Source organism: Monodelphis domestica, chromosome 1, assembly GCF_027887165.1.
Source record: "Monodelphis domestica isolate mMonDom1 chromosome 1, mMonDom1.pri, whole genome shotgun sequence".
In the NCBI taxonomy this organism is placed as follows: Eukaryota; Metazoa; Chordata; class Mammalia; order Didelphimorphia; family Didelphidae; genus Monodelphis; species Monodelphis domestica.
In genome coordinates this window covers 145,064,805-145,090,453 of record NC_077227.1, presented here as the reverse complement: position 1 = coordinate 145,090,453, position 25,649 = coordinate 145,064,805, and the positions used below count along the sequence as shown (strand labels likewise).

At 36.0% G+C, this 25,649-nt stretch overlaps 1 long non-coding RNA gene across 3 annotated transcripts in view; it reads right to left on the bottom strand.

The window, feature by feature from the left end:
- The window catches only part of LOC130455851 (uncharacterized), a 39,910-nt gene extending 14,278 nt beyond the window's left edge, over positions 1-25,632 (bottom strand). The window contains exons 1-3 of one of the 3 annotated variants that reach the window (XR_008914047.1): positions 18,720-18,783; positions 11,579-11,705; positions 4,966-5,317 (exon numbers count right to left, since the gene is read on the bottom strand). This is a non-coding gene — a long non-coding RNA (uncharacterized LOC130455851). Of the gene's footprint in view, positions 1-4,965; positions 5,318-11,578; positions 11,706-18,719; positions 18,784-24,227 lie in introns of those variants that run through there. The other 2 variants (XR_008914046.1, XR_008914045.1) reach the window with 2 other exon arrangements.
- Positions 25,633-25,649: the final 17 nt, after the last annotated feature.

The following is a 25,649-nucleotide window of genomic DNA, read 5'->3' as shown; positions in this document are numbered from 1 at the left end:
GAAAGATAAAAAAGCAGTTCAGTGAAACTATCCAAATGCACATTACCCAGGATGCTGATAGTTTAAGCAGGGTGCCATGCCTAGAATTCTGTGCTTCTGCAAAAAGGGAAAGAAGGTGACTTTTCTCCTCCCTTCTACAAGGACAAGTTTGGTCAGGATGACAACAACCAACGTTTACAATGTTTACTGTAAGCCAGGCACTGTGCAAAGTAGTTTAAAATTATACTATATTTGACCTTCAAAACATCTCTGAGAGGTAGGATTACTATTAAGCTCATTTTATAAATGAGAAAACTGAGGCAAACAATGACAAAATGACTCACCAGAGTCACTTAGCCAGGAAGTTTCTGAGCCTGGGTTTAAACCCATATGTTCCCAGCTCTAGGTTTGCACTCTATCCCACTGAATCATCTACCTGCTGGCACTCTCTTGGTTTTGTTATTGACATTTACATTGTCATAGATATTATGTATGATTATTTATTATTGCTTATAGTGTTAGATTTATTTTAAAGGGGAAATGCTAATGTTGAAGATGGGAAGTGATAAAAAAATAAAGGCTGTGCATCTACTCTGTGAGTTTTTTAATCAAATCAGGAAATAAAAGAATTATTGGTTAGGTTAACAACATTTAACAGTATGTTAACTAACAATATCATAGTCAACTCAAGGAGAACTCTTATTTTATTTCCAAATGTAGTTCCAAATCAAGAAATAATCGAAGTTGGGGCCTCTTGGTGGCTTAGTGGACTGAGAGCCAAGCCTAGAGATAGAGCATCCTGGGTTCAAATCTGGCTTCAGACACATCTTAGCTATGTGACCCTGGGCAAGTCACTTAACCCTAGTTGCCTCAATCATTCTCCTGCAATTGATTCCAAGGCAAAAAAAAAAGATGTTTTTTTTTAAAAGAAATAATAAAAGTCAGCAAACCTACACATTTCTATTTTTACACAAGTATTGGTCTTTAAAAATGAGAGAAGGGGTAGCTAAATTAATCAATGGATATAGAGCCAGGCCTGGAGGCAGAAGGTACTGGGTTCAAATTTTATCTGAGATACTTCTTAGCTATTATGACCTGTGCTGGTCACTTAGCCCTTTCCCTCTTCTGTTTTGGAACCTATACTTAATATCAATTCTGAGACAGAAAATAAAGGTTTAAAAAAATTAGAGAAGACTTTTTAGTACTTAGAAATCTAAGTGAATTAATCTACTAGATTTCCTACCTCAGAAAGAGAACAATTAAAGGACACAGGTTAATTTATTGATAATAAATTATTCACAATGTTCTCCAGCTGATTTACTGAAACAATTCATAACATATGTCCATATTTACTTACTACATTTTAAAAATACCCCATTAAAGGCAGCCTTAAGTAATTAATGTGGTTGCAGTGATCTGTTTTAGAGAAAGTCAATGAAATGCTGACATACAAGTTAATTTAAACTGAATCTTCATTCAATTCTAATTTTCCCAGCAAAATAAAATGTGAATCTAGTTTTTAAGTGGTAAGAGGTGTTCTAGAAAAAACAAAACAGAAGAAAAACATTGCACTATTATTTTTATTTCTGAGCATACCAACATTCAAGGCTGACCTGGTTGACTAACTCTACCCACATTAATTTTCTGTGCTCTGAATTCATGTAGCAAATATTCTGTCTGTATCACTTAATTTAGTGCTGTCTTATATAGAATAATTTTTACATGCACACATTCAATTCATTTAATGTTTATTAAGAGGCTGCTGGTAAATTCACTATATGTGTGTGTGTGTGTGTGTGTGTGTGTGTGTGTGTGTGTGTGTGTGTTTGTGTGCTTTGGGCATAAGAAGACCAAAAAGATATGGTCTCTGCCCTCAAAGAATTTACAAACCAGTATGGGAAATAAGGTCCATATTCAAATAACTACAGAAGAACTGTAATTGGTGCCTTCCTCCTTGTCCCCTTTGCTTAAAATGTTTAGTGTTTTTCCCAGAATGCGAACACAGAGGGGCATAGCTCCCTCCCGAACCTTCTCACTATAGACAAGTTGGTGGTAACAGTAAGGATCATAATTATAAGAACAACAGTAATGAGTCCCTCAAATTCCAACACATTATCCATGTGTGGAGAAAAAGGCAAAACCATAAATGCCAAAGTAAAGGAATATCAGTCAAGGTGATATAAGCCTGGAAGTCATCTTCCCTGAGACTGTTATGAACCAATTAGCTTTGAAAGTCTAGCAAAAACCCTAACATGCAAGTCTGTTAGACTGTGGCAATACTTCTGATTGAGTTCTTCCTATCACCGCTATGATGAAATTGCTCCTCTTGGGAATCTAAGAAATAGATCAGGTGGAATGAGGTTTTAGGCTGCCTCTTCTTGAAAGTCTTGGTAATGGTCATGGAGGACAGCTTAATATCAAGACAGCAGAAGGAATGGTACTGTTTCACTTTCTGTCTGGTACCACAAAAGAGGCAAGACAGGATGGAGAAGTTAAAAATACCCAAACTCCACCTTCTAGAAATGTTTGGTTCAGACGTGACTTAGTACTAACATAGGCAAACAATGAATTTGCATGAAATGGACTGAAGATGTGTATATTTTCTTTATGTACCAGTTCTATCATCTAACAACATTGAGAACAGATCCCATCAGTTATAGGCAGTGGTTTCACACCTATTTCTGTGAAACTTCCAACATCTTATTAACCAATGTAGGGCAATCATAAAAAAATAATTTCCTCACTAAGCTTAGATTAGATAAAATAAGAGCTGAAATCAAGAAGCTACTAAAATCTAAAGACAGAAAAGTTGAATGGCCCTGAAGTCATTAAAAATCTCAACTTAATGCACACTCCAGAATCATGCCTACTAATGAAGCATGATAAAAGCAAAGCCAGCCCCTCAAAGGATATGAAGTAGATTAGAATTCCAAAAAGATCCCCTTCCCTCTCACTTCCCCTTTTAACTTGGATGGCATGAAAGTACCTATCACGCCAATTTTGCCAAGATAGAATAATTCAAAAATACTGCTATCTGCTATAATCATTATAATAGAAAGTGTAAAGATAATTCAGGATATGGATAAAGTAGACATAACAAGTAAAAGGCTAATAACATGTATGCCCCATTAAATTTGTCTAATGTTAATAAAACCTATATCCAAATGAGAAGATTAATTGTAGGGGAGGAAGTAGTTGAAAAGGAGAGATCCAATGATGATCCTATGAAATCCAAGAATGAAATAAAAATTCTTGTGGAATATTTATCAATACTTTGCCCCCTCACTTTTGATCCTACCACTTAACTAAAACTTCTCATTCATGGTTATGAATGAATATTCTTACTATCTAAAGGCTTCCCTGCCCCATCCTCAATCTACTTGACCTTCCTCCTGGATATTCTGTCTTCCTTTGTCTTCCATGACACTGTTCTTTCTTTGTTTCCTCTTATTTGTCTTGCTTTTCCTTCTCAGTCTTTTTTTTTCTGCATCATTAACTTTATCTAATTCACTTAGTAGGAGTTTCTCCCAAAGCTCTGTTCCAGAGCCCTTTTCACCTCTTGCTAACTTCATCAGTTCTCATGGGTTCAATTATCATCAACATGTAGATGATTCCATGGTTCTAATCTCTCTCCTGAATATCAGCAACACATGCTTAATTGTCTCTTGGACATCTCCTCAAACTCAACATGTTCAGAATATGCCTTTTTAACGTCTCCTTCTAAACCCATCTCTCTTCCCAACTTCCCTATTTTTTCTAGAGTACACTATCTTTCCAGTTGCTCAGAATCACAGTCTTGGAGCCATTTTTTATTTTTTATTCTTCCTCTCTCCTTATATTCAATCATTGGTTACAACTCTTGTCAATGTGACTTTGCAACATATCTGAAATCTGTTTCCTTCCCTCCCCTAATATGGCCACTGCCACCTAATCACCTCTTGCATCAATAGCTTCCTAATTGGTCCTTTCCTTTTCACTACTTCCTCCCCCACAATTAATCTTCCATAGAGCTACTAAATTAATATTCCTAATACACAGGACTGACCCTATCACTCTATTACCCAAGGATCATCAGCAGTTTCTTATTACCTCTCCGATATAACATAAAATCATCAGCTTGAAATTTAAAGTCCTTCACAATCTTGTTCCTAACATCTTCCTAGGTCTATTTCTTCTTGCTCCCTTCATATAACCCTCCTTTCAGACAGATTAGCTTATTGGCTGTTCAGATACTTCCTTCTATGTGAAGCTTTTCCTATACTCTCCCCTCAAATCCTCAATTCTCCGACTCTCAGTATTTAGTGGTTTCTCCCTCCTCAAAGCATTTTCTATGTATTATGTACATTTTGTGTCTCCTCAGTAGAGCATAAACTCCTTTAGAGTATGGACTATTTGGTTTTTTCCCTTATAACCCCAGTGCCAAGTACAATGCCTTGTGCATGGTAGACCCTTAATTAAATCTTGTTGAATTGAATTGGACAGAGGAGGTCCCTTTCCACTCTCATTGTGATTCTATAGGTTTGCTTAATGATGACATTCATTGCACAAATTAGTCAGATGAACTAGAGCATTTAAATGAAGTGGAAGGCCAAGATACCACATATTTTCAGATCAATATAACAATGTCCAACTGAGACCAATCAAATTAGATAGACTGAAAATGCTGTTTTGTCTAATACACCATAGCTAGCATACTTGACTAAATCCCAGAGTGGGGATGGAGAAATACAAATCCCAGTGCCCTGATTTGCTAAAATAGCATCTGGTGAATGAATTTGCTTTATGTAGGTCCAAGGCATTCATAGTTTTGTGAACTTGACATATGTCATCAGTGTTCCACCAAAATCACTAACAGCAGAGCTAAATTTAAAATGGGATTTTCAAACCATTCTCAATAAATTAATATTTAAAAAATATATAGATATGAGCCTTACTTCTTTCCAATTATTCCATTACTTTCTCTTCCTATGATTTTTATTATTCAAATTAACATTTGTAATTAAAAAAGCAATTCTTAAATGCACTCTTCTTTGTACTTTGCCACATAAGCCTTTAATTTAATTTGACAGCTGGGTGTCCATGGTTACTACATGGTTATCCTCATGAATTTTGCTGGTTTCCAATTGGTAGTTTGGTAGGTATTGGATACTGTTGCCTTGGAGAATTATGAAGAGATCTGTGGGTTGAAGTTTTATTTGTTTCTCTGATATATTTCCTGTTCTTAAAAATTGAGGTTATCATTTTATGAAGCTTAAAATTAATATGACTTTCCGCTATCCTCCAGGTTTCTTTTTCAATGTGTAGTTGTATGGCTGAGTAATGCTTTCTTTCCTGACAGCTGAATAAGCATAAAAAGGAGAAAGAAAAAAAATGTCTGCTGTGTCCCATTTCAGATGTTTGGATGGGGTTTGGGTAGAAGAAGGTTTAGGAAGCAATGCAGTAAAAACATAACAGTTTTTCAAAAGCCAACTCTCAATAAACTAATTGTAGTTTATACAATTTGAATATGTATCCAAAGTTGGCTTCCTCCCATCACAGTATATGTTTCCTAGCATCCACCTCCCACTAGGCAAGAATAAAATTTAATTTTAATATTCATGTGGGAAAACATGATCAAGAGTGTAAATTCTTGAAAAAATATGTAATGTTTTCAAAAAACAGATGAAAATTATTTTTGCATTATCTCCTATTTAGTACCACCTCGGTCATTGTCAGCTATTGGTAACTATAATCTAGTTGGCTATTAGTTTTCACTAATATTACACTGTTCCCATAACTATTGGGGTAAAAAGTTATTTCTTGAAAGGATCTTTTATTGAAATGATAAATCTCATATCTAAATGTTAGCATAAATATAAATTTATTTAATTAAATTTTAACATGAATATATAATATATTTATGTTATAAAATATATATTTAGCATAAATATAAATTTATTTACATTTTAACTTGAATATACAATTGATATATGAATCAACTTTACATAGAAATTTCATTGATTATATAGCTCAATCGACATACTTTTTTTTAAAAGAAAAATTAATAATGTATACTTTGAATTTTGTGGGCTAGACTGTAAAACTAAGTATTGCTCCAGAACTCATGTAGATTCATGATTATACTAGAATATATTGAGTAAGGTTCTCCTCGGTGTTAAAAAAAATCACTCCTAGATAAAGTAATAAATGGTCAGAGGAAGAGATAGCATCATAAAATATAAAAAAAACACTGGAATGGATTGGAGTGGAGAAAGACTTGAGGCAGACAGACCCATTAACAGGTCATTGTGGTAATCAAAGCATGAGGTGATGAGGATCTGCACTAGAGTGGTAAACAGTGTTGGAGGGGAGAAGAGGATGTATTCCAAAGATCTCCTTAAGATGAACTTGAAAAGTCTTGGCAACAGCTTGGATATTGTGGGGGAGAAATAAGGAGGAAGCCAGGATGAATTCTAGGTTTCAAGCCTGGTCTACTGGAAGGATATTGCCCTCTACTATAATAGGGAAGGTCAGAGGTGGGGAAATGTTTACGAGGAAAGAAAATGAGCTCCGTTTTGGTCATATTGAATTTAAAATGTACTGGACACCCAGTTCTAGATGTCTGAAAGGCAGTTGGAGATGAGAAATTGGAGGTCAGAACAGAAAACCATTAGCACAGAGCTGGTAATTAAACCCATGGAAGTTGATGAGATCACCACATAAGTAGTAGAGAGGGAGAAAAAAAAGAGGACCCAGGACAGAACTATGAGGGACACCCCTGATTACAGGGCATGATCTGTGAAAGGATCTAGCAAAGGAGAAGCCAGAGAGGAAGGAGAAAAAAACAGGAAAGTGGGGCCCTGAAAACCTGAGGGAAGACATTAACAGGGAGGAGTTATCAATAGTGTCAAAGGCTACAGAGAGGCCAAGGAGAATGAGGATTTGGAAAAAGCCATTGGATTTGGCAACTAAAAGATCATTAATAACTTTGGAGGGAGTGGAATGATAAGAAAGAAATCAGATTGTAGGGAGTTAAGAGAGAAAGAAAAGTAGAGGAGTCTTCGGTAAACAGCCTTTTTGAGAAGTTAAGTTACCAAAAAACAGAAGAGAAAAGAATGAAAGGTAGCAGGGATGGATCAAGTAAATATTGTGTGTGTGTGTTTGTTTGTTTTTTAGGATAGGGGAGACATGGGCATGCATATAAGCAGCAGGAAATGATACAGTGGAATGGGAGAGATTGAATATAAGGGAAAGAGTGGGAATGGCAAAAGGGGCAATCTATTATTGGGAAGCAGGAAGGAATGACATTGTTTGAACCAGTAGAGGAGTTAACCCTGGTAAGGAATTAGGCCATTTCATCATGAGAAACAGGGGTAGTAGAGGAGAAAGTGCCAGAAGGCACAAGAGTGATAGGAGATGAGGAAGAGGAGAAAAAAGGGAACTCTTGTGAAGGACCTCAATTTTTTAATGTAAAATATGAGGAATGGTTTTTAGCTGAGAGTCGGGGGAGGGGGATTCATAAGAATTTAAGCAGGATTGAAAGGGTTTGGAAGAGTAACTGGGAAGAGCAGAATAATGAGCTGATAAGGGAGATAAAATAGAATTACCTAGCAGCAGTGAGGGCCCAATTGAGGTTATGTAAAATCAATTTGTAGTGGACCTAGTCGGAATAGGCACACAATTTTCTCCACCTTTCTTTAGCAATAATGCAATATAGTATTGATTGTACTATAGTATAGCTTGATAGGCAGAAGGTCTGGTTAAAAATCATTAAATTTCAGATAAGCTACATTTTTTAAAGAATAATTGAAAATGTCCACCTGCAGCGAAGGAACTGATAAATAGAAGTATGCATGGTATAGTTTTACATATGTGAGCATGCGCGTGCGCACACACACACACACACAGAGTGGGGAGAGGAGAGAGACAGCTCAGAACATTAAATGTAATTTTAAATTTATACAATTTCAGAGAAACTGATAGAGAACATAGGTAGAAAATTTAATAAAACTTCTTTCTACATCTGGAGCAGTATGGAAGGTTAGAGGTCTTACTCTTTGTAGGTTCAGTGTAGGATGGAGAGCTAGAGATAAATCAGGTGTGGCCATAGAGGGAAAAAGAAATCATGGGAGATTAGTAATATCAACCATAAAGCCTTTGACTTGGTAGAGCAAAATGCAGCCTTAGAGGCCCTCATCAAACACACTGTCTCCTCTATATGCTAAGATCATACATAATTTCCTGGCAGATGCGACTGAGAAAATAATTTATTCAATGTGCTCAATGACAACATTGAGCGAAGCATAAAACAAAGAGACAAATGTTGGTGCAAGGTATTTATCAAGATGATGGAGGCTGTTCTCTGCAAAGTCCACAGAGGAAAGGAATTCCCTAACAGTGGGAAGCTCCTATGACTGTGCCTGTCTGCAAATGACATCAGGCTGATTGTATTGAGCCCTGGAACACTATTGCTTAGTGAGTAAAATCCATGGTCATTACCCATCCACCCTGGAAAAACAAAGTTAATGTTGATGATGTACTAGCCACATTATGATACACAGTTGGGTTGGGTAGCCCTCTGAGTTAGTCCAACAGTACTTACATCTTATACTGTCCCTAAAGGTGCACAGTGGACTGGGTCCAGAACAAAATAAGAGGTGGATAGGAAGCTGAGTGACCTTTACACAATTGAACTTTCAAGGAATTCAAGCTATTTGTTGCAAAAATAATCCAATATTTTTCTTTTAAAATATTAATTTTACCTTCCAATGACAAGAACAAGTGTTCAAATATTAAAACAAGAACACAAGAAAGGAAGAAAAATCTATATGCAAGATGAAGTAAGCCAACTTCCCCCCATTGCAAGTGAGTGAGTGAGTGTGTGTGTGTGTAGTTAGCTAGCTATAATCCAGATACATACACATATTATAGATCTATGTGTGTTTATGTAGAAATATTATTCTATTGGCTATATCTAAACACACATTATATGTAATTTATACATTATAGATAAGTGGTTAGTTATTTCTTTCTTCAACTCATTTCACAGATGAGGAACTGAGACTTAGAGTTAAGTGGCTTGTCCTGGGTCACAGTAAGTATCTGAGACCTGATTTGAACTCAAAGATAAATCTTCCTGATTCCAAGCTCAGTGCTCTATCTCCTTGCACCACCTAGTTGTCCATATAGGAATAGAATTCCTATAAAAGGATGGTACTTAGGGAGGAGTGTTTTGGTTTGATTTGATTTCTTGTTCTGAGAGTCAGAAAAGGAAAGGGGGAAATGATTGGTGAGGTAGAGGGGAGGGAATAGTATATGCACACAAAATGGTACAACATGATGATGGCCAGGAGTAATGGGGTGGATTTGAGTCCAGGCTACTCTGGGTAAATGCTCCACAATCTGAGGCCCTTGGTCAAAAGCCCTTTGTTTGACAAACTTCAGATTAAGGTTGTTAAGGAATGAGTCATAAAATTCATAAAGTAGGGAAACGTCTGTTTGCCAAAGGTGTTTGCCGCTGTCGTAGTCTAGTGCAGAGTCCAAACAGAAGAGGAATTCTCTATAGATGGTGAGGCATTCCAGATATTATTTGTAGATGGCATTGTGCAAAGTGAGTCATGTCCTAGAGCCCTGCTCCCTAAGTGAGAATTCATCCCACCTATCTTCATAGGAAAAACAAAAATGAATTAAGGAAAGAAAGAAGGAAACAAGCATTTATAAAAACAAGCATTCTGTACCATGAGGGCCAAATGCTTATTGTCCTGTGTGTATAGTAAACAATTTCACCCCCACTAAGTTAATTCATCAGTACATGTATACATGTTGGACAAACACTGAAAATGGATAATGAATGAGGTCTAGAATTTAACAGGAGGAAGAGTATAGGTTGGATTGTCTTTGGTAAACTGTTCAGTGTTTTTAATGGTACCAACATTTTCTCTGAAACAAATTTTTTAACACCAATATTTGTATTCCCATTGTTTACCTAATATATATTAAGTGCTTAATAAATACTTTGCCTATTTATAATTATCTATCATTGATTCTTCCATTTCCTCACCACTTGTTTACTTCTTACCTCCTTGCTGTCTGGTTTCCAGTTCCATTCTTTGAATGAAATTGCTCTTTACAAATTTGCCAAGGACTTTTCAACCTTTAAATCTACTAGTTTTGTTTCCCCCTTAATGATTTTTTAAAACTTCTGTGAAGTTTTGTTTTTTTAAATAACATGGACTGCTCTTCTCCTCCTCAATTAAGCTTCTGTTCCCTTGGGCTCCATGACACTGCTCCCTTCTGGTTCTCTTTTTACATGTATGACCTTGCCTTTCCAGTCTTCATTATTGCTTCACTATTTATCTTGCTCTCCCTGAGCATGGGTGTGCCAGAGGATTCTATTCTGGAGCCTATTTTCTTACTTTCCTTGCTCTTTCCCTTGATGATCTCTTCTGCTCCCATATGATTCAGGTATCCCCTCTATAGATAATTCCTACATCTATATATCCATTCCTAATTTCTTGAATGCCATTGGGCATTTCCTCTTTAATGTGATGTAGTCACTTGAACTTAATCTATCTAAACCAGAATAACGTCTCCTCTAAATATACTTCTTCTCTGAACTTTCCACTTTCTGTTGAGAGAACATAAAAGTAAAATGAATTGTCCAAGGTCAAATAGCTATAAAGTGGCAAAGATGAAACTAAAATTGGGACTTTCTTATTCCAGTTCTGGTGTTCTTTCCCCTGGACCCTTCTGAAAACTCAATCTGAACTCTGCAAGTAAACAGCCAAGTGTCAAAATCATACTTAGATTAACAAGCAATTGAAAGGTAAAATCAATTAGATGTGGAAATTAAACATAGGAAAACATTAGTTTATACAATTTTATCCCATGTTCATTAATTATGATAATAAACTAGACACATAAAATCCCTAAGTAAAGCACTGACAATTTCTGGTTTACTTAGAAATTTCCAATGTCATTTATTTTTTCATCTAAGATCAGGGAGGAGTAACAGATAGGATCTTAATGTATTTCTTATTGCTTTAATCATATCCCTCACTTTGAGGATTCAGGAATTTGCGAGAGGGGTTCTGTGAGTGGTGTGATTATTGTTTACATTTGCAACCTCAGTTTACTATGATAAAAGCGCTAAAGAAAATTCACAATTTGACCATGTTAGCAAATTCAAAATATTTCAAGAAATGTAAAGAGCATGTTTTTTTCTTAAAAAACCAGTTAACATGGATTCCATACTACCTTGTTGAAATTTAAAATTTACTTTGACAATTCATACCCAATAATGCTAACATGTTTTATAGAATTAACAGATCTACAGTGATTGTAAAATAATAGTTAAGCATACTCTCAAAGCAAGCATTTAATCTACTTACAATGAAAAAATATCCTGAATTCATGGACTTTCATGAAAGCACAATGAATAAGGAAATCATCAACATATTAGTAAAATGAAATTGTGCACATATTTTTTTCCTATGAAGACATGAACATTGGCTAGCTAGTTTAGCTTTTTAAAAAGAGACATACTAGAATAATAAGTATAAGGGGAAGAACAATGCAAGAAAAATTATGGGAACTTTAAAAAATGGAAGCCTTAACATACTTGCTAAATGATTGAAGACTTCCCTCTTGTTCTTCAGTCTCAGGGGAATCATTCAATTTGATTTCAGTCATAGCCCTTGTGGTCATGTCTTCAACTGATACATCTTGTAATCTTCTGTGTGCTTGATCTATATTAAAACACAGACAGTTATCAAATTTCTAACATGAAGTATGAGGCTATCTACTGCATGTCATTGTCTAATGTGCTTTGCAGCTAAAAAATAAAAAAAGCTGCCATCAGATTGAGCTGTCCCTATTATAGTCTCACAAAAAAAGAATACAATATTACACAACCTACTTTTAAAAAAATCTAGCTCCTCTCCCCCCCCACTCCTCCATGAATAAATTTAAATTAATATTGACTATTACTAATTTCCTGATCAAAAGCACTTCTTTTCTTAGGAAAGGGAAAGTAGATACTCTGTAAACTACCATATTGCTTGTTCTTTCTACAATCACCAAATCATTGGAATAGACACTACCCTCCTTTTTAACCTACCTAAATGAAGTTAATAAACAAAGTCAGGGAATTAAATGAAAACAATTTAATAATAATTCCTAACATTTATATAGCACTTTAAGGTCTGAAGGATGTTCTACATAAATCATCTCATTATGCCTTCACTGCAACCTTATGAGCCTCAAGTACCACTATGGCCCCCATTTTACAGATGAGCAAATTGAGTCTAAGAGAAGTTGCCCTCGGTTGCACAGCTGGGAAGTGTTGGAGGCAGGATTTAAACTCACACATTCTTGATTCCAAGTCCAGCATTGTATCCATTCTACTCTCATTTCCCATGTGCACTTCTTTCTGAACCCAAATCAATATAACATGAGAAAAGTAAAAGAAGCATCAGTAAAAGGGGCACCCTAAAAGATGGATAGCTTTGGGGACCACCTCAAAAGGTAGATTGGGAAAGCACTACTGACGTTTTCCTATTCTTTACCACTAACTACACTCCCTTCCAAAGCAATAGCTAACAATATTGGCACTCAGTGTATGCAGTGAGAAAGCTGTAATATAATCAGTTTTTTAAGGTAAATTCTGATAGTGTTAAAGAGGAGCCCAAAGGAAACAAAATCCTATGAGCTTGGAGAGACTCTAGGATTCTTCCCTATGAGCTTAGAGAGGAATGTTGGGATCCTGTATTCTCCTGAAGAGACTAGACCAGTGATAGTGAACCTTTTAGAGACTGAGTGCCCAAACTACATCACATGTGAGCCCCACCCCACCACCTTCCCCCAGACAGGAGAGGGAGGAAGTGCTCCCATTAGGCTGCTGGGCAGACAGGTGGGTGATGTGAGATATGTTCTCAGGTGCACATGAAGAAGAGGAGGGCAGCAGCCCCCTCTGGCACCTATGCCATAGGTTCACCAACATGGGAATAGACTATTGGTGTAGAGGTAGACTTTTAGAAGCAAGGTTGGGCTGGAAAGGATCTCATTTGAGGTATCAGGGGATTGAGTATTTTGTGTTCTAGTTGGGACCATAACCACACTAACACATTTGAGGGAAATGGATCCATTTATAACACATAAAGCCTCACTTAGAAGCCACCTCCAACTTATGTATCCATAATTATCTCTGGATCCCTGTTAATATAAACTTCTCCTTTGGTCACAGATCCCAGTACTGGACTGGCAACAGTTGCTATGACACTATACTTTCCATCTGTGAAATTTTGAGTTTTTCTCTTTTCCCTTCTGTATTTAGAAATCTTGGACATTCTTTTCACAGCCCTAAATAGAACAAAAGGCTGGTCTAACAGAATCATCTAACTTTTAATAATTCACTGTTTAGCCAATAATTTAGCCAATAATTCACTGGTAGCCAAGAGATTGACCTTAAAACATGGGGAAATTAAAATTTTAAAGTAGTTTTTAGAGGGACAGGTTTTTGCTGCTTCTTTAAACCAAGGAGATAGCAAAAGCATTGCAAGACTCCACTTTCCTCATTGACTACGTAGAATTATGAGGCTATGGTACTTTTCTAATTGTTCCAATAGATGTAAATAGTTTTCTCCTTCTAAAAGTATATATTAGTGAATGAGAAGGGGGTCCTTGGAAGAGTGTGAACCACTAGGTTAGTTTGCTGTGACTTGTTCTTTCAAGAAATCTTCCTAAGTTTAAATTAATGCCAAACAATTAGAATGTTTTATTTGGAAGTTCATTAAATCTTAAATTCTAACCATTGACAGAAGCATCAGTTACTTAGATAGAGTAACACAACCAGGTGAAGTGGAAAGAATGTAAATATTTGAAGTTTGAAAATGGATCTGAATCCTAGTTTTGCTGCTTACTATTAACATGTGAAGAAAGATAGGCATTTGATATCTCTTTGTACCTCAGTTTCCTGTTGTATAAAAATATAGGAACTAGCTTAATATTGAGATCTTCTCCAGTTCTAAATCTGTGGTTCTCTGAATGTCATAAAAAGTAGAACTTCGTGTATTAAAAAGTAACTTCCCAGTGAAATTTTTCAGAGTTGTGAAAATTTTTTTAAAAAGTCAAAGGTGTATCTCAAATTAACAATATGAAATAATTAATATAGTAGATAGTTGAGCTATTTCTAAATAACTACTTTAGATTATGGAAAATAATAAGCTTCACCAAAGTTTTATTTTCATATATCACCAATTTTTATTGTATAGTACTTTTCCTAAAAATCTTTTCACTGTACTATAATATATTTTGTAAATTAAAGTCTACTTAGAGGCATTAATCTTTAAGATCTGATGATAATAGCTCACATACATATAATAAAAATATTCAACATATCAAATTAAAGCTTGCATGTATATGGTATTCTCTGCTTATAATTTATAAAATTTTATATCTATTTCTCTAAATAATATATGCATATGCATGTGTAAATATATCTATCTGTCTGTCTATCTATCTATCTATCTATCTATCTATCTATCTATCTATCTACTATTTATATCTGTGCTATATATCCAGATTGACAGTTTTTGGCTGGCTGCATTGATTATTTAGAAGTCAAATAATTGGTTGATTATATCAATTTGTTATTTCACGGTATCAATGGACTATTTCTCTCAGTAGACAAGTTGCTCTGGCATCATATAACTTTTAATAACTCACATTTATGTAGTGCTTTATAATTTACAAAGCACTTTCTTCAAAACATTTCTATGAAATTAATGATTTCCTCCATTGTTACAGGTCAAGAAACTGACTTTGTCTATGGTCAGACCACAAGTCTTGGGGCTAACTGAAATGCTTGTTTCCTAGTTATGGATTCAGGGTACTTTGTACTATAGCTTGCTACCTATCAAAATGCAACCCAGGAAAAATGTCCTAAAATCCCAGAATCATTCCCTTCACTAAAAGGAGCAATTTCTATCCTTTGGAATGAATAGTCAGTCAACTTAGAGAAAACAGGTGTAAAATTGCCTTCATTTGCTCCCATTTTAACATTAAGCATTTTGAATCCAAAAAGTAAAAATCATTCCATTAAAAGAATAGAAAAAAATTGTTACACAGATTGGGACAAAAGTTGTATAAGGTTTTATTTATTTTTGCTGTAAGAAGGTACTAAGTACTTGGTAATTTTTTTTTTGTTGCTTCAACAGAATAGCTTGCATATTTTAAAATGGAGGTTTATTTAAGATAAATACCAGAATTGAACTAAAACTCAAAATATTGCACAGTACAAAGCTGAAGTGTAAAAGATGTCAACGATATTATTTTAATTGTCTATATTACAGAACAAATTATAATCTTACCTTGGTAATAAAGCAAAAAACTCATGAGCAGATGAGGACAGACTTCCTCCAAAAGAGAACAGAAAGTAGAGAAGGCACTTGGACCTTTTAAAAAGAGTTTATATAAGAAATACTCAACTCTCTTCCTAGTATAGTCCTGGGACAGAATGTCTTTGTATTCCATCAAGGAAAAGACTCTTTCATAAACCAGGTAGGGAAGCAATTGGCTCACATCTAATTCCTTCAGTATTTTCTCTCTATAATTATTCACTGTCTCTGAAAGCCACTTGTTATTTTTTCTTATTGTAGGTGTCTCACAATGATAAAACCAAGACCTGGCTCTTCCATCAAACATCTTGGCATTTATGTTCCAAAGAATTGTTTTCTCTCTGTGCTCTCTGCTCACGTTGCAATTCCCAGGAGACAATGTATGCATACTATGGACAGCTGGAATGCAAATACAAACTGCTGTCTATAATTATTATAAATCTGTTGGAAGAAAGAGGCCTTTATCTAAACCAGAGAGAATGCTAACTCAGTGCCTAGCTCCTTTGCCTAAGAGGATTACTTTACAGTAATTAGCCCCTTTATAACTAGTAACTTCTGAATCATAAAAGAAGGGCTCAGAGTTGTTTAACCGCTGTTCTTTTTTAATTCTGAATTTCATCCCTAAATAATGTCTCCCCCTTCTTTCCACCCCAAGACCTCATTTAGAGATGCAACATCTCAGGCTTAAATAATTTTTGCCAAATGGTGTTCATCATAAAATAAAGGTTCTAGCTGAATGCATATCAGAAACTATGACTTTATTCATTGGAGTCCAACATTCCTTAGATTTGTAATATCCAAGAGATGCAGATAGAATACAGATAAAATGAGTGAGTTACAAAGAAAAGTAACTCCAAATTGATAATCTCATTTGTTAAATTATGTTTGTTTTCATTGCTTGTTTTCATGATACATTAAAGCAGAAAGTATTTCTTAGTAACATAGTACACATTTTAAAGAATTTTGCATATTTTATCATGTGAGTTGATAGCTGACTTTCTAATGTTTACCTTTATTAAATGAGGTTAAACTAGCATGTCTTCTTTGTCTCATCCCTTCCCCCTACTAGTTTTCTTTTACTGAAACAAGATTAAGAGAAGAGATTATTGTCATTTATAGCGTAGGTGTTCTGCCACTGGTAATCTGTCACCATGGATCATACTTATATAATGTAATTGCTCAAAGCACAGATGCCTCACAGAGTTTATTGCAGCTTTGTAATGTTTTTTTGGCTCCAAGTTTACACCCACCAGAACCTCTTTCAGGACAGAAATTAACCCTATCATGACTTCCTACCAAGAGTTCATTTCCTGTCCTTCCCAACTTTATCTGCTAGAGTTAGTGAATTATGGTGCTAATCATTAATTTTGACTTGCCTAAGGTATGATGACCTTTTCCTGAGACCATTTGTATTTCTCTCTTTATTGTGAAGGGGAAGGAGAACTGGTTTAGTGAAATCCAAATCTAAATATTATAATTCCCATATTTTCTCCCCGGCAAACCCAGAGAAAGATAAAGGCATTATGGGCATTTTTTCTTTTCTTTTTTTATATCACAAACTGGGGATATTGGCTTCTGTGGTATCAACATTTATCCTTTGTTATTTATGTGAACATAATATTTATTTGGAAGGTGAAATCATTAGCAGTCAGAGCATATTTTCCTGACTTAATTCCATGCATAACCTTATGCTTCAGTCAAAGAAGATACTTGATGGTGGGGAAGGAGGAGATATAAGTAAGACAATACCTTAAGTTAGGAGGTTTGAATTGAGTGGAGAATTGATTTTATGATTGTCTGGATCATAACAAATTGTGGTAAGACCTTAAAAAGATAGGAGTAGCAGATCATCTTACTTGTCTCCTGAAGAACCCATATGTGGGTCAAGAAGCAACAGTTAGAACTGAACATGAAACAACAGATTGGTACAAGATTGGGAAAGGAGTATGACAAGACTATTTATTATTATGATTATTATCTTATTTATTTGACTTCTATGCAGAGTATATCATGCAAAACGTTAGGCTGGCTGAGTCAAAAGTCAGAATTAAGATTGCTAAGAGAAATATAAACAATCTTAGGTATGCATATGATACCACCCTGGTGTCAGAAAATGATGAATTAAGAAACCTTTTGATGAGGGTGAAAGAGGAGAGTCTAAAAAGCTGGTTTGAAGCTTAACTTTAAAAACAAAACAAAACACAAAAACCCAATTCACCATCATGGTACCTGGTTCCATCACTTCCTGGCAAATAGACAGAGGAAAAATTGAAAGTGTGTCAGATTTTATAATCTTGGGCTCAAAGATCATTACAAATGGTGACTGACACCATGAAATTTAAAAATATTTGCTCTTTAGAAGGAAAGGGAGGAAGTATGTGGGGCTGTTTTCCATCCTTCATACCCCACAATTTCTTTATTTCTTTCTTTATCACAGTCATCACTAAATTCACACAGATGGGAACTTCTTTAGAAATTTTCTGAATAAGTTCCTTCATTAGAATAATCAGTGCTTTGGCATAGACATCCCAAGGTCAGCCTTGGTTATATGGAGAGACAGAATTGACAGGCTATAAACAAAACCTTGAGAGGAATGCCATGCACAGGGAGGTTTTTTGTCCACTTGGTCTTTAAGCCTGCTTCTAAATTGAACCTGTTTTATTTGTTAAGAGAAGGTTAATAAAGTTGAGGGGGAGGATATGGGAACAGGAGGAAAAATCACATCATTCAAAAGATTATAGATTTAGATTTGGAAAAGACCTTGTAGATTCTCTAACCCAAACCCTTCAGTTATAGATGAAGAAGCTCTAACATTACTGGACCTGAAATCAAGAAATCTGAATCCTGCCTTGGATTGCTACTAGCTGTATGACCCTGGGCAAGTCACTTAAACTTTTAGGCTCAGTTTCTTCATAAAATGAGGATTACTCATAGGACCCTTATAACATTCCAACTAGCTAGCCATAGGGCCCTTATAACATGGGACCCTTATAACATGCTGCTGTTATTGTAGCTGCTGTAAATCTGAACAGCATATTGAAATGTAGAGGCATCACCCTTCTGATAGTTGGACTATAAAGGAAAGCTGAGCACAGAATTGACCCTTTTGAATTGTGGTACCGGAGAAGACTTTTGAGACAGCACTTTTGGACAACAAGGAGATCAAATTGGTCAATACTTAAAGAAATTAACTGACTATTCATTGGAAGGACAAATTCTGAAGCTACCTTGGCCATGGGAGAAGGCAGGACTCATTGGAAAAGATTCTGATGGGTGGGAAAACTGAGGGCAAAAGGAGAAGGGGACAGCAGGCAAAGAGATAGATAGATAGCATCAAGGAAGCAACAAACTTGAGTTTGGACCCACTTCAGGAGATGGTAGAAGACAGAAGGGCCTGGTGTGTCTGTGAAGTCACAAAATGTCTGTAGAGTGAACAGAGACAGTAACAAAAATATATATATATATACATATATATTTATATAATGTGTATGTATGTATACATAATGCACATATTAAACAACTTTCAAATGTATATCATACACACACTATATGCAAGAATCCAAAAATAATTCTGAGGCTCATGCTAGTGGTATAAGGTCACTTCCAGCTGGGTCAGAGATGGCTCCAGGGAGGGCAAAGCCCCTAAATGTTCCAGTGTCAATATTATAATTTTTAAAATGTGGTTACCTCATTTAATACTCTTGACATTGCCAATTACAGTTTAAGAAATGCAATCTTCAGAAACAGTGCCATCTTGTGCTAGTTTCATTACCATGCAACCCATTCTTTGTCTCAAGACAAAATTCTTAGGTATTCTTAAAATCTCATATTAAAAAGATTGTTATTATGGTGGATAAAATTCATCAGCACCTTTAAAAAGTCTGCATGTTGAGTTTTTTCCTATGTTATTTACTTTTGTCTTTATATTTATTTTTCTAAATGAGGTTGGATAATATTCATCATTTCCTTACCTTTTCTTTCTTCCTAAGCCCTTTTCCTCTAAGTATCCTCATCTACTTTGTCTTATTTTTTATCTTTCTAGAAGTCTCCAAAACAGACAATTCCATAAGTTTTAGAAGTTACCTTAATGTCTCACTGGTTTAATTAGTTCTTCTATTTACAACATAGCAGCAGATGTGATCTAATCATTATAATGTCTGAAGTTGTAACCAAAAACCAAAATAGGAATCCTTACCTCTCTTTTTTTTTGATCAATGCAGAAATTAAAATAGGCTAAGCATAGTTGTGATTGCCACTGTGATTTCATTGACTTAAGAGGAAATTGTTATGAAAGGAAATTCCTTCTTCTAAGCATGTCAACACTTCCTCTGCAATTTATAGTCTAAGAGAATTGCCAAAAACTTAATTTTCATTAAGTGACTTGCCTTAAGTCACACAGACTGTATGTGTTAGGTTGAAAATTTGAACTTTGGCCTTTTTTTCCTCCAATGTCAACTCTCTCTCCACTGCTGCCTGTATTAGAGCTGAACATTAATATTGAGTTATGACCTTAAGCATATTATACACATAGGTTTTCATTATATTAATTTAGGATATTAGACATACTTTGATGAATGCAAATTATATAACTTTATCTTTCATATTTTATTGACACAGATGAAAATGCCATTTAAGAAAGATTAAATGTTCAGACACCGAAGAGAATTCCTTTATCTTCAGAATAATTTGAAATGTTCAATATTATATAGCATAGCATTTGAAAGGAGAAGAAACCTTAGAAATCTTCTAGTCCAACCATTTCATTTATATATTTTTCAGATTTATTGGAGGAATTTTGTTCCAGATGACTGAAAATATCATAGTGTAAATGTTGAAAGAGACCCATAAAATGGAAAAAAGCCAACAACTAAAGTCTGCAGGATGATATTCATTAGTTAATCTTTATCCAGGGACAATTTTACCATGTAAATAGAACAGTGATCCAGAGAAACAAAATGTGAGGGGCAGCAAAAAAAATTTTCCGTAACTATGAGTTACAAGAAGTATATATTTTCCAGTTTGCTTAGGGCACTAAAAACCTTTGAGCCAGCATCATCTGCCTGCTGTGTCAGAAGGGAACACGTCCTCTTAACCAGATCCTAGAGTTAAAAAAGAGATGCTCCATTAATCTTAACATAAAATTTTTCAAATGCCTATAAAAGTCAAGAAGAATAATGGGTGATATTATAGGAAATGTACCATAGCCATGTAGTAGTGCATTTACCCATTAGTTACTCTCTGCATGGGAGAACGGATAGAGACAGAGACAAAGAGATAGGGAGGAGAAATAAATAAACAGTAAGACATAACCAGTTAAATGGAAAAAATAGAAAAAGGAATGAGATCATAAAAAAAAATCCTATCTGCAGTCAGTATATTTCTCACAGAAGAATTGATCATTTACTTTTGGTTTCTAAAATTTGCTGTGAAATGGGGAAAAAAGGGAATATCTTAATGAGGAAGGCGGTATGCAAAATTCAGATTTCTTGAAACTATAAGGGAGCAAAGAAATTAGAATTAGAGCACCTCCATCTGGATCTGTGAAAGTTCTCAGGAAAGACTGATGGATAGCTGCAAACAGCTAACCTCAAACCCACTGGCTACAGAGTTTTCAATCAGCATTTTGGTTTTAGGCCACAGGGAACTTCTGGCTCATCCTTCAAATCTCAGTGCCAATTCAGGTCCTGGTGGGGATAGAATAGTAACTGCAGTCTACTATCATTCCAAGAATCCTTCCTAGTTGTAATTAGAGGCACTTACATGGCACAGTTAATAGAGCAGGAGGCCTGGAGTCAGGGAAATGTGAATACAAATCTGACCTCAGATTCTTCCTAGCTATGTGACCATAGGCAAGACACTTAACCTCTATTTGCCTCAGTTTCATCTTCTGTAATAATAGTATCTCCCAGAGTTTGTCCCTGACAAATAGTAAATGAGACATAAATTTTAGTTATTATTATTATTATCATCATTAATTTAGTCTTCAAAATGCATATAAACCTCAAATAGGAAAGTTGATTCTGGTGTTGCAAAATGAATTAAAATTGCTTCAATAGAGTCTTGGAAATTATAAGGAAAACCAAAACTATATATAACGTTTATTTATTTATTATTGAAAGATTCCAAATTTCCTGATGTTTCTAGAATCAATCAGTTGCCTAGAAGTCCTAGGAAAATCCAGATTATCAGTCTTTTAAAAATATGGTTATGTTGTCATAATGGAATCCAGAAATAGTTTTGGGAAACATAACTATAAGTAATATGGGAGAGGGGAATTTCTCATTGGGGCAAACTTCTAATTTGGGATAGGGCATTTCTAAGAGTCAATGACGTGGGTAATTATGATATTGGCCCAGGGAACATCTCCTATGGGTATCAGGACTCTCTTGAGGCTCTTCTGACCCTGACCCAAACCCACATAAAATCCTGGAAGTTCTAAAGCTTTTTTGCCTTGTAGTGCCAATACCTAGGGCTACCTACCAGGAAAGAGTCCAAAAGCAGGACCAAAAGACACTTGCCACAGGAAGAAAAAGAACTTTGGTTCCTCTAATTTGTACTTGGTGATTACCTTCTTCCTTTGCCAATATCTTGTGATTTTAGTCGTTGTTTATTTGTTTTTTTTTTGTTTTGTAATCAGGCTTGTTTGTTCTTTGACCCTAGTGAACTGTGTGCTTTCAAAGGAAATTGGTGATAACACCCAGGGTGATGTTAAACACTGAGGTTTCCAGATTATCTAGGTGGGGACAATGAGCCAGAAAGATGTGTCAGGTATAAACTGCTAATTCTTTCCTTTTCATTTATCTCTGGGTCAAAGAGAGCTGGTGACCTTTGTTCTACAATCTCACAGCTACTCTCAAATCATTGGCCTTCCTCTACTGTGGAGGCAGCTGCTGTCCTGAGAGCACCCCAGCGCTGAGTCACCACTCCAATGTCATATGTATTTTTGAAGGGAGAGAGAGCAGCAAAAATTGGGAAAGAAAACATTAGTGTGTTTTTAGGTCTATGTCACCTACCTCTCCAGGCTTTATCTTCCTTTTACAAATATCTCTTTTTAGATAGTATTTACATAAGCTATTTATTCAAATATAGTTAAATGGTACATTGGCAACAGCACTAATTCCAGAGTCAAGGGACTTCTCTTCATACTTGCCTCTGACACTTACTACCCATATGCTCTCGAGCAAGTCACTTAAACTTCCTGGGCCTCAGTTACCACATCTGTAAAAATGACAGGGTTAGACTTAAATGGCCATTGAGTTCCTTGTAGTGCTAGGGCTATGTTCCTATGATCCTGTAACCTCATTCCTTAATTACATCAGTCTCTGATGATCTTTTCTTACTTTTATTTCCCAAGGAACTCATAACTCTTACTCATTTGGCACTTACACAATCATGTGATGCAATTATCTTTTATTATATAAGTGACTCAAGGTTTTAACATTTTTCTCTTCCTTCTACTGGCAGCAATGCTAGGAGAGTGTTTGCTTCCTCTTCAGGCCCATTCTCCTACCCTGGATGTAAGTACCAGGGAGTTAAAAATACACTTCAACTCAGAGGATCCCAGGCATAAACCCCTGTGATGAATAAATTGGGGGGAAATGTTGACACAAATAAGAGGTACTGATATGGGTAGAAAGATTGAGTATTGAGGGGAAAAAAGGACACCAGAGAGTAGTATGTACATTCTGGTTCACTTTCCCACAGCCAGGTTGTTTCATTTGCCCCTTAAGGATGTAGGATGCTCTGAGGGGTTGTGGGTCTTTTCTGAACTGCTATCAGCTTTAATTTCTATCAGCTGGGTTACTCCCACTATTTGGTGCAATAAGACTAATGTTCTAGCTCCATTTAGCCATTTCACATCAAGGAGCTTTTATAGAGGAATATTTGCTTCAAATATATAGCATAAACTAACATACAAATATTTCCTCCAGGATCAAGGGGCACAGTGTCCCTTATATCCCTTCAGTCTCTGGAGAGAAGAGTAGGCTCAAAACTTAGCTCAGTTCTTACCTAGCATCTACATTCAGCCTTAAAGCTGGATGTCAATCTTTGCCTGTTTCTTCTCTGAGCCACATGGCTCGTCCAACACATGAGAAAAGAGCGGCTTAAAGGAAGGAGGCAAGAGTGATGATTTAAACACTCAGGCTTTTTTTTTTTTTTAGGATTTCTCTAGTTTCCCCTCTACAATCCATCAAAAAATGGAAGTCACAGAATTTCTAGGTATGCTCCAATCTCTTGTATGTCATCATGGCTTTTCTGGGAGAAGGTCTTCCAGTTTACTCCATAAAGAAAGTAGCATCAGTCAAGCAAGTTGAGAGGGCTTGTAGGTCCGTCAGAACCAAGTTACAATGAAATAAGGAGAAGAGACCTTCCCCTTTCTGAGGCCACGTGCTCTTGAGAAAGGGGTCTCGGGTCTGAATCTCCACAGTTGTTCTTTTCTTTTAGGTAAACTAGCCTGGAGTCTCTCCTTGTGAATTTGAAAGGTCTGGAGTATACTCTAGTGCTCCCAAGTCAAGATTCAAGAGCTAGTGGAGCGCTGATGTCCCAAGGAGCAAGAAACAATATTTGAGACCAAACTCAAGAGGTAGTTTGGAATTAGGATTCAACTTTAAGGCCAAATCTGGGCATCAACTTGGTAGGATCAATACAATGTCAAAATGGAGCAAAGTCTAATCCCCTAGGGAGTGAGGTAGAATAGGAGAGGGCATTTACTGATATGGCAAAAACATGTACATACTATTTCTTGCTATATCTTTGAAGCAAAAGTCTCTTTGTAAAAGCCCATTGATGTTAAGTAATTAAATGGAACTGGTGTATTAGTCAATGGAGGAGGCTGGAGGAGGCTAACAGGTAAAATAGAAGAGATCCACAAACCTGTCAGGATATTCCAGAATTTTGAAGGGCAGGTGGAGCAGCTTGGCTCTGAGAAAGAGGTCCTTAGTGCAAAAGCTAACATTCCCCTTTCTCCACCTGGTAGGTAGGGAGAATGGGGCACATCTTGTAGGAGAAGGGTTGTGAATTCCATACTTCTAGGCAAGTTTCCTTGAGGCCAGAGGTTGACAGGAACTGTAACACTAGAAAGAAATTCATTTAGTGTTGTATTAGATCTAACACAGGGAAACAAGGAGCTCTGGTTTGTGGCACTGATGCTACCGGGGTCTTTGGGGATATTTGACCTAAGGAACTTCACAATTAGAATTATTCTATCGAATTGCCAAAGAAGATTCATGGGTGCTGCCTGCCTAATGCATTTTGGGGAAATGATGACTCTGACATTTTCAGAAAACTATAGACAGAACATTGATGCCCAAGATGGTAGTAGAGACAAGATGGAAGGTGGTAGTGAGGGTATAGTACCTGAACTTCTTGATCACCCACTCTGTGACACTGACATCAGCACCCTCTCTTTCATTTTTGTGACACAACAATCTCCTGCTTCTCCATACTGTCACAGGATCTACAACCATGGTTGTATCCAGGGGTGGTTTGGTAAATATTTAACAGCCATCACTCAAAAATTATACATATATGTTCAGGACCCATTTTAAAATTTAATCTGCATTAACATTTTCTCTCGGTTTTCTTAAGACAATCAACAAAACAATCAACCAAACTCCTGATTTGGAGAGTTTGTCAGATTTCAAAATGTAAATGTTCACACTGAAAATTTAACAATTAGCTCTCTTAAGTTAGTTTGACCTGGATCTAGCACACCCTGTGGTGTATCCCAAGGCCACCTTCTCTGCCTATAAACTCTCTCTAGGTAACCTTATCAGCTCCATGGATTTAACTCTATTCTCTATGCAGATAACTTAGGTATAGATATCTAGTCTTAGTCTGTTCTCTGAACTCCAATTCCACACCACTAATTGCCTAACAGGCTTTTCTGGAAGCAATACCGTGTACACCCCACTGTGTATTGGTTCAAAAGTAGAAGAGTGGTAAGAGCTAGGCAATGGGGGTTAAGTGGTTTGCCCGGTGTCATATAGCTAAGAAGTATGGGAGGTCACATTTGAACCCAAGGCTTGTCAAAAGTTCTACTAATTGAAAATGACCAAATAAAATAATGCTTTAAAAACTAAAAAAAAAAGTTCTACTAATTGTCAGGTGAATTTTTTTTTAGTTATAAACATACTAGGGTACTTAAGGCACTGTTTTGCACACAAATACTCAGTAACTGGCACTGACTTCCTCAGCTTTCATGGTTGAGTTGGGTCTTAAAGGATTTGTAAAATTTAGAAAGGAGAGAATATTGGGCACAAGACTTGTAGGGTGAACAATGGCGCAGGGGTAAGA